Below are 15,595 nucleotides of genomic sequence, written 5' to 3' on the forward strand. Positions count from 1 at the left end.
ACCAGTCTGTGTGGACCAAGAGAAGGCTACAAGAGCACCATGTAAGTCAGTGATGTCAGAACTTTCCCATCTCGTTATCATCTACTGTGTTCCAACATGGCCCAAGGAATGAAGATCCAGAGAAGGAGAGACAAGGAACCTTGCAGAAATGGACATATCAATGCTTCCTGGAAGGTCCTCTGGGCCTCAGCAGGGGAGAGGGAAACATTGAATAGGCTGAATATGAAATGGAGTTGACACTTGACTGACCTGGCCTTGTGAAACCCAGAGTGATAGAATGTATGGAATGGTTGCAAGGTGATGCAGAAAATGAGGATGCAGTGGGGTGTGGGTGAAGACAGCCAGTGGAGGAGGATGGAGCCAGTTCACATTTCTATCTGCTATGATCTCAACCTTTGTGTCCCCCAGAAATTTTATATGATGAAATCCTGATTCCCATGGTTATGGTATCCATAGGTGGTGCCTTTGTCGGGTGATGGAGTTTTAAGGATTGAGCCTCTTCAATGAGATGAGTGCTTTTATGTATAAGAGACACACAGAGCTCCCGAGCCCTTCCCCCGTTTGAGGATACAATAAGAAGTGTGTGACCAGAAAGGACGCTGCATGACCACACTGTGGAAATCCATTTCCATTGTTATAAGTCTGTGATATTTTGTTATAGCAACCCAGAAGGGCTAAGACAGCATCCTAACAATCTTTAGACAGTTCAGTAAACCTGATGCTATTTGTACAAAGGTTAGAAGCACTGATCCTGTCCGGTGTAACACTGTGATAGTTGGCTGACAGTTCGCGGCTGGCTTTCTTAAAGAATCCTGAGAATTCAATCTTCTTCGTAGCATGACCAGAACCATGAAAAATTGTCTAATACTTTTATTCTAATAACTTGACTCAAAATAATTATCTGTGATTCTATGTAATCTCTTAATGGTCTTCTTGTAATGCCAGCTTCTGCTATTTGTGACAAATTTTAATAGGAATTTCATTCTCTCAATTGTAGGGGTAGAATTTCTTTTGATTTTCAATTAAATGAAAATAAGAAATGTTAACAAATTACCCTCTTAGATTTGACATCTCTGCTGAGTCTGTGTTTATTTTTTTTAAGAGGAGACCCATTTCACAGAGCATGCATGAAAAAGCTGTAAATTTCAAAGAAGCTTGCTATGGGATAGATCATTAGGACCATCTCAGAGCTGGATGGAATGGATGTGGATTTAGCACTCGTCACTGATTCAGCATGCCAGGATGTTGGTGTACATGTCAACTGTACGGGAATCCCTGCTCCGGCACTTGAACACTTTATAAAATGTAGAATGATGCACATCTTCCTTGCTGGACACCATTGCTGGGAATCCTGACCAGTACATGCGATCCTCAGACAATTACCGCCTGACTGGAAGAACCATCTGAATACCCAAAAAATAATGACTTCTTATGCACTTTATTAGTATTTGCTTATCTTTGTCTCTTATAATTATCAAATTAAGATTTGGGGAAGACATACGAATATAAAACTCTCTAGATATGGATTTTGGAGCCACCTTATGAGAAAACAATTAGGAATCTAAAAAGTAGAAACATAACTCAAGTTTAGTTTTCACTTTCTCTTTTCTTCCTTCCCACTTTCATCCTTTGATTTGAGGAGAACAGAGAAAGAAGACAAGTGGACTTCGATAGCAGATGTCCTGGGATACTTTGAGAAAAATGCTGAGCTTGGAAATTCTGTTCTCTAGTTCTCTTACTCTTGAAAATATTTCAACCACCTGTACCCAGGAAGAGGCAAACTTTTGGTGGAATTGTGTGCAATGCAGGGAAGGATGCACATGTCAAAAATTGCAGTGAAATTCTGATTCCTTACAGTAGAATCTATCACTCTGAATGACTAGGCTCCTGCTTTATGTAGTAGCAGTCTAGCGTATAGAATTCATGAATCTTTTTCTTACAAAATGAAAGACTTCAAAACTCCTTATGCATTACAGAGGTCACCTCTTTCATTCATGAACAAAGCAAGAAAGCCCTCTGCAGGATGCTCACCTGGGTGAACCGCCTCTCTAAGATTGTTTGAACTTTGTTTGACTTTCTAATATACTCTTTTGCATTTGATAGAATAGCATCTGAGATGAAATTCTTAATCTGCTGGTCCACAATTATATAATACAGAGGACTATTCCAGAGGTACTGAAACATGAGTATCCACCTAGATAGGTCTTCATTCTAAGCAAACGTAAGAAACAGTCTTAGTAAAATAATCATAATTCAGTGGTTTTTGGTAACATGTGATCTTTGCTCAAGCAGCTGACCTAAAAGACTTTTGCTTATTCCTATGTGTATGCAGAATTTTGAAGGTAGTAAAAGTTGCAAAATTATAAAATGTAAGCTATTAGTTCACACTTTGCTGAATTAATAAAATTCTGGATTATTTTAGGAACTAATTCTTCTGATGAGTTCTAATTTATAACATGAAGAATGTTCATTTTTCCTCTGAAATTCTACCACCCATTCAGTGAGTTCTTTGGTGTTTTTATATTTGCATGAGAGAAATTTAGGTATATTATGACAAGTCAGTATGTGTCTGCACTACCTGACCCAGGAAAGAGGCATTCTGCCTGTGCCCATATCATTGTCACCCAGTGATTCTTTCGTATTAATGAATCAGATAAGTCATTCGTATTGATTTTCGATTGGTAATTTGTTTTATGATATTACAACAAACAGACAATGAAGAAGACATGACATTCCTAAACAGGCTTTCTTTCCTCAGTTGATCCCAACACCAGCCCCCATGCTGGTATCAGAAGAGTCTGTCTTGTTGACATGTGTCCGGGCAGAAAATGGCACGGTGTTGTCTTTAGTAACAGCATCGGTGGGATTCACAATGGAGGGTTTTCCCCCTAGTTCACTACTACTAGTAGAATTGAGCATGAAAATGCCAGGGGGCTGAAGATCTCTAGTTAATATGCTTGATTTCTTTGCAGCCATGAACTGTTTTAGTGGTAAAGAATAGAGAACGGAATAGGATGAACTATAGTAATGCACATAAAGTGCTTAGTAAAACGTATGGACATGTAGTAACTCTCAATAAACTTTAAATTCAAGCTTATTGAAAAATCCCTCCTCCTCCTCGTTTTTGAACTTTTTCTTTACTTGATCATCCTCATTATTAATGAGCTTAACAGAGGAAAAGATTGCTGGTATCATTAAGAAAATTGTAGAGAGAGAAGATAGTATTTAAGGGGGGATTGATGTGAAAATATTTTAAATAATATTAGGACAAAGGATAATGTAGGAACTCACAAAGGGAGATTATAATGTTGAAATATTGGAGCTGCCATAAATGATTGAGGCTGGATATGTAAACTGTGCTATGCTCAGAACAGAGACAATTGTTGTGGCCATGAGAAGCAAAGCAATGTTATATAGGCCATTGTGGGTGAGACTTACAAATTAAAAATATAAGGTGACAGAGGAGTCATTGAGAATGATGAATGAAGGAGGTGTCAGAGAGCAGAAGCAGAATCAGGAGAGCCTTGAAAGGCAGACACGCTGGCTCAAGTGGTGCAGTATAGGACTCCCACGTACGAGTCACTAGTAACAGGGGTACTCAGAACTGGGGTGTGTTTCTTACATATTCATGAATTTTACAATCTCATATTTTACACATGGACGTTCCCATTCATTTCCTGTTTTCGTACAGTATAAAGGCTGCAATCCTGTGTCTGATGCATTGGTTGAACTAAACTTGTCTGCATGGACAATTTATAGATCTGTTGTTTATTTTGCTACTACAGATCATCCCATGATTTCATTCATTCTTCATCAACTGCATAATATAATTTCTCTTCAACTGCTAACAGTTCTTCCACCGTATTTGCATGTACAGTTACCATTAATTATGTCTAAACATCTGGAGCTTGGTAAGCTACATACTGTCTCATCTGATCCAGTGAAAAACCCAGGTGAAAGACTCACGTTCATTTGTTGGGCTTTTTCGCTTTCTTCAGGAGCTTGGAGGGAATTGGTATGGCAGATGCTGGTGCCATTGATATACTCCAGTTTACTCTGGGAATACTTTTCATTCTGAAAATGATTAGGCAATTAGTTAAAATTGTTGGGCATTCAGTAGATAAATCCCTTACCAGAACATTAACATGTTTGATAGATATGTAATTTTTTTAACAGGGGAGCATCACAAAATTTGAAAGTCATTCTTTTACTACTTTTTCTATACATTCTCTCTATAAAAATTATTTTACATCTAACTTTTCTAAGTTCCAGCTTTTCCCATCTCTATTTTATCATTATCTTTTTTTTTTTAATATTTGAACCAAATATAGTACTTTTTACCAATAGTTGGTGCTTCCCACGTGACGGTAGTGGTAAAGAACATTCCTGCCAAAGCAGGAGATATAAGAAGACTCAGGTTTGATCCCTTGGTGAGGAGCACCCCTTGTGAGAGGGTACAGCAGCACACTCCTGGACTCTCGCCTGGCAAATCCTATGTACAGAGAAGCCTGTTGGGCTACAGTCAGTAGGGTTGCAAAGCGTTGGACACAACTGAAGTGACTTAGAATGCATGCATGCACCTATATTTAACCATTTAATCTCTTGTTTACAGTGGGTTAGAGCCAATATATTCCCTTATAAGGAGTAATACAGTTATGACTCTGACTTATCTCTGAACCCGCTCACCAAAAAGCTTAGTGTTCATCCCAAGTACAGAATACAATGTTGTTTATAGTGACAAAATGGGACGTCAGAAAAACATGGCATAAAGTTATGGGAAATACTAAGGAATGAACTGAGAATAATGAATAGAAAAATCTACCTAACATTTTGATAGACAAAAACTAGTCTTTAGCGGAAATTATGAACATTTGAAGAGATGACTTGAAAGAGATGGAAAAAAAATGGACAGTCAAAAAAAAGGAGGATGAAACAAAAACTAGTGAGTAAAAAGAACTTCGAGAATTTAATAGAAACCTTTAGCACCGCCTTTTATTATCTATCTGCTTTACTGTGTGCTCCTTGATTGGCCTAAAAGAATTAACATACAACTTTCAAATACCTTCATCAGAAAGAGAATAGTTGTTTCCAATTGTAAACTCCCCTTCGACTATAATTCTAAACCTATTCACTGCAAATCTTAAACAATAATTTGTAGCATTAAAAAAACTACCAGTATTCGTTTTTGTGACCGGGATTCAGCTTTGTTTAACATGTTCCATCCACCCAGTTCACTGCAGAGCAGTTCTCATTTATTGGCTATTTACTCTGAGCCTGGAGAAAAAACCCAGAGACACACTGAAGAACCAGAAAATCCACATGCTTCCTTTTCCCCAGTCCCACCTAAAAGTGCTTTAGTCAGGTAGTATTATGGACTGAATGTGTGTTCTTTAAATTCATGTGTTAGAGCCCGAACTGCCAAAGTACGCTGTTTTGAAAAGGATTCCGACGTTTTGGCACGCCATGGTCTATAGCCCTCCAGACTCCTCTGTCCATGGGATTTCTCAGGCAAGAATACTGGAGGGGCTTGCAGTTCCCTTCTCCAGGGAATCTTCCAGACCCAGGAATAGAACCCAGGTCTCTCCCATTGCAGGCAGATTCTTTACCATCTGAGCCACCAGCAAAGCCCATTAAGGTTAAATGAGCTCTTAGGGTGCAACACTCATCCAATAGGTTTAGTGTCTCCATGAAGCGAAACACCAGAGAATTTTCTCTTCTGTCTCTGTGTCTGTGTGTCCTTTCCTCTGTCTGTCTTCCCCACCCCCCACCCTGTGTGAGGACGCACGGAGAAGCCATCCTGGGAAGAAAGAGTTCTTACCAGAACCTCACCTTGCTGGTGCCTGATCTGGGACTTCTAGCCCCCAGAGCTGTGAGGAAATAAATTGCTGGTGTTTATTCCACTGAGTCTATTGTATTCTTTTATGGCATTCCTAGCTGACAAATACAAAATCTTTTATTTTAGAAATTTAAAGAGAGAAATGAATGAAAGGAAATTGAAAAAGTTGTTGCACTTCTTAGGAATCTTTCAGATTTCTCAAAACTGGTCCTTTCTTCAATTTCCACATCTTATGAGCTGACGGCGTCTTTAACCTAGAGAGTGTGTTATTTGAAGTTTGGCTGATGCAGCCCTCTTGTTTAAAGGATAGCATGGCCCAGTCACTTACAGGAAGGTAACTTTTGGGAGCCTGGCAGGCTACAGTCCATGGGGTCCCAGGAGTCGGAACCAACTTAGCAACTAAACCACCACCACCACAGTAGTTACAAACTCATTGAACATTATTGTGATAAGGTTATGCATGTCATGGGACAGCCTGGAGGCATGGCTAAACACTTTTCTAAGGAATTTCAGGGGGAGGCCAAACACGTCAGGACCCCAGGCAGGCATACATTGCCTTGGCACAGGAGCAGATTTGACATGACCAGCAGCAGGAGCAGGCAGTACCCTCCTTAAATAAAAACATGAGCCATTCTGAGATGATCTAGCCACCTGAGGTTATCAACTCCATCCTGTGGAGGGAAGCCTTCTCTTTCCCTGTGCTCTGAGTAGGAGTTGGTGCTGTAGTAGCTGGGCTGGGGAAGAAGGAGCGCCTTCTGTGTGAATTTAGATGGATGATGATATCTGCACAGATAGATAGTTGGAGAAGTAGGTTACTCCCTGCATTTTTGTATTGTCCCAGAAGTACTTCTGTGGTCTGCAAACGTTTGGAACTTAATCTGAGCCAGAGTATTTAGGCCATTCTTTTAAGACAGTTTAAACGAACCCAGGTTTGCTGCATTGCGGGCAGTCTTTACTCTCTGAGACCCCAGGGAAGCATCATTCCAACATTAATAGAGAGAATACTCTTCAGATGATGACCTGTACTTCTTACTGTGACACATCAGGAAGTATCACTGTTTGTGTAACCATTTGTAATTCAGTGTCAAAATTTTACATGACTGCTTTGTTTGCTACTCAAGATGTCAATAAATATTGATAAACATTAAAAAAAAAAAAAAAAAAGTTTAATGTTGGGACTCTGCAGACTCTGACCAGAGAGGCCCTCTAGGGGTTTCTAATTTTTTCACTCTACACTGACTAGTGCTTGAATTTAGACACTGAAATGACAAGAAGTGTACAGTTGATCTGTGTGGTTTACCATCACGCTGGGGTAAGAGTAAACACATGACTGACTGATCGCTACTATTGAGTACAGAGAGAATACTAAGAGAAAAGGTACTGAACCTTGGATCTGCTAACTCAGCTTCGTAACCCCATGCATGTCTTTGATACTTTCCCAAAAGCTTTAACACATCTTAAAATTTGCCTTTCACAGTAATGCTGTGAGATAGCTTTCATCTTCACTATGATCATCAAGTTATGTTAATGAAGATGCAATGCCTTGGAGAGAATGAATAATTTTCCCTGGTCCCATTATTAGCAGATGGAGGTGACTGGGCACCAAGCAGTCATCTGTTCACTTCCTGATGTCACATCACACATGCCTGTGGGCTCTCCGTCTGCATGTGTGTAACCAGGACCACATCAGGAGCTGTGATGACTCAGCTTAACGTGAAAAAAATTTTGTTTTTGACTGCAAAACAGCAGTGACCTTAGAACACTGGTTTTATCCACTTGTTCTGCTCTGTCTATAAAACACTTACTATTAACATCTTTGACAATTATCAGTGTGGGGGCCTGGTTCTCCGGGCTAGACGTTCTTCTAGGGAACTTGACAGCTCTTCTACTTTTATGCATCCTTAATCTTCTCATTACGTTTGTTTCTTCGAGACAATGGCAGGTAAATGTCCAGATGGTCATCCAAGAATCTTACCTCTCAGCACCCAGGACCCTGTCACTGGCTCTGCGGACATGCCTGGCCTTTCCTGACTGTGAGGTTTCAGGGAGAAAATCCATCTCTCCAGTCGGGAGCACATCCTGACAACCATGTGGCTGAGTTTTTGAACCATCTCCAAACATCTCCTCTTTGATAGGAGAACTAGACCTTCAGGCTTCCATGATGTGTTGTAATATTTCAGAAATTATTCCTGGCCCTACTTTTGGCAAACAGAAGCATAAAATCATTGACTCTTGCAAGCCTGATTTTAATATTAATTTTCCTGTCCGTCCTTTGTAAGTAAGCAGAATTTAAGACTGAGGTATACAAGAATTGAGTCTGGACAAGAGAACTGATAAAATACGGATTTTATCCTGGTGAATGAGATCTAAACATGATTCTTTTTCCAGTTTACTAGAAGAGTGGTAATTTAATGAAGGATAAGATATCAGCATTTACTAGGTTTTCTCTGCTCTTAGTTACTTTAAAGGGGCATGTTATCTAAGAATAAAATGGTCATTTAAAATTAGGTGATGAAAATCAAAGCAGTTGTTCTCAAAAAGAAGACATATAAGTTGGAGAAATTTGGGACTGTCTCTCTCATCAGCTAAAGATCTTATTGTGATAGGCAAGGAGAATAATAGTTGTATAACATAGATATGTTTGTGTGCATATATTTCTGTGCATATATACATGTGTAATAAATAAATATATGCTTAATTCCTACATGGAACTTTGGACCTTATAAAATTCAATTTTATAAGTGGCAGTAAATAAAACAGAATACCCTAATTCTTAATGTAATTGATCATTTGTTGGTAGATGACTAACCATATGATTATTTTTTCTGTTAAAGTGTTATTTGTGTGTTTATTTGGTAGCATATATGTTAAAAAATTGGAATAATACTGAGAAGATTAGCATGGCCCCGGCCCAAGGATGACACTCAAATTTGTGAAGCCTTCCACATTTTTCTGTAACAGCTTCGAGGGGTCCGATGGGAAGCAAGATGGGAAGGAGGTTCAAGACTGAGGCAACATAGGTAAACCTATGGCTGACTCATGTTGATGTTTGGCCGAAAGCAATACAGTATTGTAAAGCAATTACCCTTCAATTAAACATCAATATATTTAATGATTAAAACTGTTATTGGGGATCATATAACAGGTTCAGATGTCCATTTTATGACTAAAGAGGATCTGACTGCAAGCTCATGGTGTCAATTATCCTTGGTTAGTGATTCATTAACTCTATAGGTGAATGAGAAAAGTAAGCTAACAAACACTATTGTCTGTGACTCAGTGTCATAGCAAGGTATAATCCTTGTCTGCGTTCACTTTTAGGCGGCATAACGCCCAAACTCTGAAACTGAGGCTGTTCCCAGAAGCACACAGTCATGAGTTCTGTTCAGGGTTTCTGTTCCTGATGCTGGAGGCTTCTGTTCACTGGTCCACTAGGTCTGAAACTTTCTCTCCTGAGCATTCTCTGGTTCTATCATGTGCACAAATCTTTCTATTTTGATTGTCTAATTTGATTCTCTTATTCTTTTGATCAGACTACCGAGTCTCTTTACGATTTACTTTTCAGACCCTTTTGTGCTTTGACTTTTCTGATGCTCATTAGCGTATTTGCTTCCATGTCTAAATCTCTGAGTAGTTTTCAGTATCTACTATTCGCTTACTGTCTGGATTTTGGTGTTCCGCATCAGCATACTTTTATGAACTTCATTTTCCTTCTGGTGAAGTTTCTGGTATAGAGCTTAAGCTGGTTGGCTCCCAACTGGCTTGTTTGTGTTGTCTCCAAAAAATTAGAGAACTCTGCTTTCTTTCTAGGCAATACTGCCCCTTCATTTGATACCATTGCTAATTTTCTGTGATTTCACCTCCTGCCTCATAAGCTTTGTCTTTCTCAATCTACTCTGACTTGAGTGCTATGTGTCTCTATGTTGGTATTACTATTTTATTTTGTTTTGTTATTTTAATTGGAGGCTAATTACTTTATAATATTGTATTGGTTTTGCCATACATTGGCAGGAGTAAACCATGGGTGTACATGTGCTCCCCAACCTGAACTCCACTCCCACCTCCCTCCTCATCCCATCCTTCTGGGTTATCCCAGTGCACCAGCCCCAAGCACCCTGGATCGTGCATCGAACCTGGACTGGCGATTCGTGTCACATGTGATAATATACATGGTTCAATGCCATTCTCCCAAGTCAGCCCACCCTCGCCTCGCCCACAAATCCAAAAGACTCTTCTATACATCTTTGTGTCTTTTGCTGTCTCACATACAGGCTTATCATTAACATCTTTCTAAAGTCCATATATATATATGTTAGTATACTGTATTGGTGGTGTTCTTCCTGGCTTAATTCACTCTGTATAATAGGCTCCAGTTTCATCTTCCTCTTTAGAACTGATTTAAATATATTCTTTTCACAGGCTGAGTAATAAGCCATTGTGTATATGTTCCACAGCTTTCTCATCATTCGTCTGCTGATGGGCATCTGGGTTGCTTCCATGTCCTGGCTATTATAAACTGTGCAGCGATGAACATTGGAGTACACGTGTCTCTTTCAATTCAGGTTTCCTCAGTGTGTATGCCCAGCAGTGGGATTGCTCGGTCATATGGCAGTTATATTTCTAGTTTTTTAAGGAATCTTCACCCTATTCTCCATAGTGGCTGTATTACTATTTTAAATAAATATCAACCTAGTATATCAGATAATTAAAGGGAACAAAATTACAATAGGATTAGTAAAAATACAGTCCCGCAAATTGTAATCCAGTAATGTTCCCAGTTTTAAATGACTTCCTACCCATGTATTATTGAGGTCCCCTGCCCCTACTCACTCCTTACTAGGTGTTTCAATTTTTAAATAGAATGTAGAAAACAATGGAGTGGAAAATTCTGAAAATCACCTTGGATTTTAGATGCCTCAGATTAAGTAAGCAATGATTAGTTTTTTATAGTTAGTAGGGCTATTCTTAGCACACATAGCTCAGTGTACAGTGATTGGTATTGAGTGAAGGATGTATACTGTGAACTTCAATCACCAAACAGGTGATTGGAAATAAAGAAAGCACTGCCAGGAAGACGTAGATTTTTGTTCTGGAAGGAAAAACTTAGTGTCTCCCATCTACTATCTAATTTTCAGATTTTTCAAAACACTTACTCTTCCTTTGCTCATTCAATAATTTGAGTTGTTTGATTTTTTTCCTACTGAGTTGCATGAGTCTCTTATATAAACTTGATATGAAGTCCTTACCAAATATCTGATTTGCAAATATTTTTTTTTCATTCTATAGGTTGCCATTTAATTTTACTGATGGCTTCTTTTACTATGCAGAAGGTTTTGAGTTTGATGTGGTCTCACTAGTTTATTTTTGCAGCTCTTGCCTTTGCTTTTGATGACTGACTTGTTGAGCTGCTTGTATTTTGGAAAGTGATCCTTTATCAGCTGTTTTACTTGCTATTATCTTCTCCCATTCTTACCAGAAGACACAGACTGGATGAATGGATACAAAAACAAGACTCATATATATGCTGTCTACAAGAGACTGACTTCAGTCCTAGAGACATATACAGACTGAAAGTGAGAGGATGGAAAAAGATATTCCATGCAAATGGAAATCAAAAGAAAGCTGGATTGGCAATTCTCGTATTAGAAAAAATAGATCTTAAAATAAGAACTATTATAAGAGAGAAAGAAGGACACTACCAACTGATCAAGGGTCAGTCCAAGAAAAAGGCAAAACAATTTTAAATATTTATGTAGCCAACATAGGAGCACCTCAATACATGAGGAAAACACTAACTGACACAAAAGGGGAAATTGACAGTAACACACAAATATTAGGGCATGTCAACACTGCACCTATACCAATGGGCAGATCAACAAAACAGAAAATTAATAAGGAAAATAAGCCTATAAGGAAATATTAGAGCAAACAGACCTAACTGATATCTTCAGAACATTCCATCAAATGCAGAATACACTTTCTTCTCAAGTGCACATGAAACATTTTCCTCATTTTGGGTCATAAATCAAACCTCAGTAAATTTAACGAAATTGAAATTATATCAAGCATTTTCTCTGACCACAACACTAGGGGACTAGATATAGATTATAGGAAAAAAAAAAAAAAACTTTAAAAAACACAAACACATGGAGGTTCAGCAACACATTTCTACATAGTAAACAGGTTACCGAAGAAATAAGGGAAATCTAAACATTCCTAGAAACAGATTAAAATGGAAACATGATGATCTAAAACCTATAGGATGCAACAAGAGCAGTTCTAAGAGGGAAGGTTATAGTAATACAAATCCTACCTCAAGAAACACATTGAAGAGACAACCTAACTTTACATATCTCTAGCTCTTTTAAAATTTCTCTTATCAATGTGTTAGGGAACAGAAGTGGCTCAGTCATGCCCAACTCTTTGCGACCCCATGGACAGTAGCCTGCACCAAGCTCCTCTGTCCATGGGATTTTCTAGGCAAGAATATTGGGGAGGGTTGCCGTTTCCTTCTCAAGATCAATATCTTAAAGTTTTGTGTAAAATCTTTCAACACATTTCTTAAGTTTATTTTGAAGTGTTTTATCTTTTTGTGATGCAATAGTAATTGGGCTTGTTTTCTTTATTCAACTTTCTGATAGTTCACTGTTGATATATAAGTAGGCAACAGAGTTTTGTATATTGGAATATACTAAACATTTGTATGTTACAACTTTAAAGAATAGACATTTTCCCATTAATAAGACATATAGATGGTCAAGAGGTATATGACAAGATGCTCAGCATTGCTAATAATCAAAGGGAATGCAGATCAAAAGCACAAGAGATATCACCTCTTCCATATTTGAATGGCTAGTACCAATAATGTAAGAAATGACAAATCTTGTTGAGGATGTGGAGAAAAAAGAGTGCTTATGAACTGTTGGTAGGGACGCACATTGGTGCAACTCCCAGGGTAAAATACTGTGGAGGTTCCTCAAGAAATTTAAAGAGAACTGTTATGTGATCCATTATCCCACCTCTGGATATATAGTCAAAGGAAATGAAATCATTGTCTCAAAGAGAGATCTGTATTCCCATGTTCATTGCAGCATCATTCACAGTAGACTTGGTATAGGAAGAACCTGAGTATCTTTCAATAGGTGAATGGATTAAAACAATGTGATATGACATATATAGGTAAATATGATTTAGCCATTAGATAAAGGAAGAAATCCTTCCAATTATTGTAACATGGATGAAACTAGAGGGCACTAAACTACATAAACTAAGTCAGACAAAGAAAAATACAATACGATCTCAATTATAAGAAATCTCAAAAAAAAAAAAAATCTCTGAGAGACTGGACATCTTCGAGTGGCATACCGACTCACGGACATGAGTTTGAGTAAACTCTGGGTGTCGGCGATGTACAGGGAAGCCTAGCGTGGCGCACTCCATGGGGTCACAAAGATTCGGACATGACTGAATGACTGACTCAACTGAAGTGAAAGGAACTTACCTGTGTTCTCCTCAAAAAGCACAAGTTAAACATGTGTGTTGATGACAATGTTACTTAATAGAAAGGGAAACTGGTTTCTAATACATCCACAAAAGGGGGTGGACAAGATGACAGAGGGGTAGGTGGAAGTGGGTACACCTCTCTCCACCAATGCATCAAGAACGTCTTTCTTTTTTTTTTTTCATCAGAACTTCTAAAGACGCAGCAGTTCTCACAGAAGACCAGGTGAATACTGGCAGGATGCCCTGACTACTGAGGTGGAATATCTGGATCCACACAAAACTCAGTAGGAGAAAGGAAAGAAGGGACAAGGAGGAAGGGGAAAGAAGAAGGAAAGCATGTGGGACCAGCCTGCACCTGGGGGTGAGGGAGCTGATGCACAGGGGAGAGATCCCCACGTACATGGCCGTCCACTGGAATGGGGGAGTCATTTGAAGCACTTGGGGAGTGAACTAACTAACCTGTGACCGTCTGAACGGAGTGAGAACCACAGAGACAAGCCATGCTGCTGCCTTTCCATACCTCGGACAGGGTTGTAAGTCCACTGGTGTCCACGGAAGCTGAGAGCTGGAGCCATGGGGACTGCAGAATGATCCCAGGGTGAGGACTCCTGTTTACTGTGGGGAGTCAGCCGGATGGGGTGGGATGGAGGAAATCTGCTGCATCAAATGCTTCTTAAGGAAAGCCACGAGGCCATAAAAGTAGGGTTCAACTGCCTGTGGGGTAGAGCTATCTCTTTCTCCATGCTGGTACCTGTAGGTTGAGCAATAGAGAAAGACTTCAGTGAGGGTGGTCCTTGAGTGACTGATGCACTAAACAATGATGAGTTTTGAATGTCTATATGCCCTACCCCACCCTATTCTCTGTCTAAATTGTGGGTTTTAGCATCATAATATTTTTAGGAACTTAAATTTTCTGGTAGTCTCTGGTATACAAATTAAGCTAATTCCTCACATCTGGCTCCTTCTTGGTATTACAAGAAACTTTGAGAACCTTGCTTCCTCACAAGGCAATACTGCCCTTTACTTTACTACCATTGCTGACTTCCCATGCTTTCACTTCTTCCTACTATATTCTATGTCTTTCTCTATTCACTATAACTTTAGTAGTATGTGTCCCTATGTTGCTATTAATATTTATCAGTCAGTTCAGTTCAGTTCAGTCACTCAGTAATGTCCAACCTTTGAGATCCCATGAATTGCAGCACACCAGGCCTCCTTGTCCATCACCAACTCCCGGAGTTTACTCAAATTCATGCACATCAAGTTGGTGATGCCATCCAGCCATCTCATCCTCTTGTTGTCCCCTTCTACTCCTGCCCCCATTCCCTCCCAGCATCAGGGTCATTTTCAGTGAGTCAACTCTTCGCATGACGTGGCCAAAGGACTGGAATCTCAGCTTCAGCATCAGTCCTTCCAATGAACACCCAGCACTGATCTCCTTTAGGATGGACTGGTTGGATCTCCTTGTAGTCCAAGGGACTCTCAAGAGTCATCTCCAACACCACAGTTCAAAAGCATCGATTTTTCGGTGCTCAGCTTTCTTCACAGTCCAGCTCTCACATCCATACATGACCACTGGAAATACCATTGCCTTGACCAGATGGACTTTTGTTGGCAAAATAATGTCTCTGCTTTTTAATATGCTATCTATGGTGGTCATAACTTTCCTTCCAAGCAGTAAGCGTCTTTTAATTTCATGGCTGGAGTCACCATCCACAGTGATTCTGGAGCCCTAAAAAATAAAATCTGACACTGTTTTCACTGTTTCCCCATCTCTTTTCCATGAGGTGATGGGACCACATGCCATGATCTTAGTTTTCTGAATCTTGAGCTTCAAGCCAACTTTTTCACTCTCCTCTTTCACTTTCATCAAGAGACTTTTTAGTTTCTCTTCACTTTCTGCCGTAAGAGTGGTGTCATCTGCAAATCTATGATTATTGATCTTTCTCCCGGCAATCTTGATTCCAACTTGTGTTTCTTTTAGCCCAGCGTTTCTCATGATGTACTCTGCATCTAAGATAAATAAGCAGGGTGACAATATACAGACTTGACGTACTCCTTTTCTTATTTGGAACCAGTCTGTTGTTCCCTGTCCAGTTCTAACTGTTGCTTCCTGGCCTGCATACAGGTTTCTCAAGAGGCAGGTCAGGTGGACTGTTATTCCCATCTCTTTCAGAATTTTCCTCAGTTTATTGTGATCCACACAGTCGAAGGCTTTGGCATAGTCAATGAAGCAGAAATATATTTTTCTTGGAA

General features: G+C 39.4%; 1 non-coding gene and 1 pseudogene across 1 annotated transcript; one reads left to right on the forward strand and one right to left on the reverse strand.

The window, feature by feature from the left end:
- Positions 1-1,229: 1,229 nt before the first annotated feature.
- Positions 1,230-13,914, reverse strand: LOC122697832 (annotated as a pseudogene).
- LOC122697869 lies at positions 8,687-8,788 on the forward strand. Its single transcript, XR_006342201.1, has one exon. It is a non-coding gene; the product is annotated as a U6 spliceosomal RNA (small nuclear RNA).
- Positions 13,915-15,595: the final 1,681 nt, after the last annotated feature.

The sequence above is a fragment of the Cervus elaphus genome, chromosome 7 (genome assembly GCF_910594005.1).
Source record: "Cervus elaphus chromosome 7, mCerEla1.1, whole genome shotgun sequence".
Classification (NCBI taxonomy): Eukaryota; Metazoa; Chordata; class Mammalia; order Artiodactyla; family Cervidae; genus Cervus; species Cervus elaphus.